A 1,522-nucleotide genomic window follows, 5' to 3' on the forward strand; every position below is an offset into this window, starting at 1 on the left:
CGTTTAGTTCTGGAACTAAAGCGGTGCGAAAGGGCCTAATGTTACAGTCCGTGTTTTTTTGCCATAATGTGTTCAAATAATATTGTTTTTGCAATTGTCTTGGAAGTTTCAGTTGTTGTTCACTGCAAATCCTGTGCATTCTGTGAATAATCTTAGTAGAAGCAATTGGGAGATTAGAGAATGATTGTCCTTTTTTATTGGTTTTGGTTTTTGATAGGTTTGGTTCCTTTATCGATTCGGTTCATTCACATTGCGTCAGTTGCTGACACTTGGGCAAACTCAGTTTCTCCGAAATACTTAAGCCTTATTGGATAATGTTCATGTAGCTGCTCAAACAAATGGCATTTCAGTGGTCGGAACCATCTGCCTATATAAGTCAATGCTCAATGCCATTTCATCAAAAATGTTCTCTTTCAGCACGAAGACTCTGAACTAAGAAAGAAGAAGCCTACTACTCACTGTAGAAGAGCCCTGACAGCGGAAAAATGCTTCAGCTGATCAGAGCTTCTCCCCTGCGGCCATCGTGTGAAGCTTAAGAGCAATTCATTGCAAAATGTCATGCCACGATGCACCCTGCATGCCTTGAATGAGCACAGTGAGTGTGTTGCTCATCTGGGCTGCTTCTACTCTGAAGCAGCACTCACCGGGATTGGACTATTCTCGTTGTGAGAGCATGAGTCTTGCCTCGCTGCACTCGCGGATTGCTAACTTTCAGGAAAGCAGCCCTGCCCCTTATGCTCTCCCATTTCCTTCCTCCCAGGAAACAAAACAGAGTCAGAGGGCTCAGCAGAAGGGTCCAAGTGAATTCAAGCCAGCACAGATCCTGCATGCCTCACTCTACCTGCAGGGAGAGGATTTCCTGGTTCTCTTCTCCTGTGAAGATCAGTGCCCCTCGTCAGGACAAGCAGTCTGGTCTCTTTTAGAGGATCCAAGGAGGATGTTGTCGATGACTCCATGTCATCAGTGGCTTCTGATGCGGAGGAATTGTCTTGCTCCATGGAGTCCCCCGGCCTCTTCTGCCCAGAGAACCAGATGATGTCAGGCCCAGTGTGGACAGCAAGCTCATTCATTCCTTTGAAGAGCTCGACTTAAAGTGGTCAGCCCCAGAAGAGCCCGCCCACAGCCACCTCAATGAATGGTTCATGCCAGGGCACCGCCAGCGAGCCCCCAGCCAGAGACCTGCACCATTCTTTCCAGAAGTTCATGAAGAACTTACCAAGTTGTGTCGTTCTCCTTACTCGGTCCGCATTTATTTTTCTGCCTTCTCTGCCTTCACCTCCATTGACGGTGCAAAGCAAAGAGGTTACAAAAAGCTTCCTCAACTTGAAGAAGCCGTCGCTGCGCATCTTTGCCCACCCATGGCCCTGGAATGGAAAGCCAAGGCTGTTCACCCCATGATCCCTGCAGGACTCCCTTGGCCCTCCGCTCCATGGATGAGTCTGGCCCAGACCCCACAACAAACCTGGCCCTGCACGCTACAAAGACAACAGCCCAGACAATTGGCAGAGCATCACCTCAAGTA

This window comes from Sinocyclocheilus grahami, unplaced genomic scaffold, assembly GCF_001515645.1.
Source record: "Sinocyclocheilus grahami isolate Dianchi unplaced genomic scaffold, SAMN03320097.WGS_v1.1 scaffold398.1, whole genome shotgun sequence".
Lineage (NCBI taxonomy): Eukaryota > Metazoa > Chordata > Actinopteri > Cypriniformes > Cyprinidae > Sinocyclocheilus > Sinocyclocheilus grahami.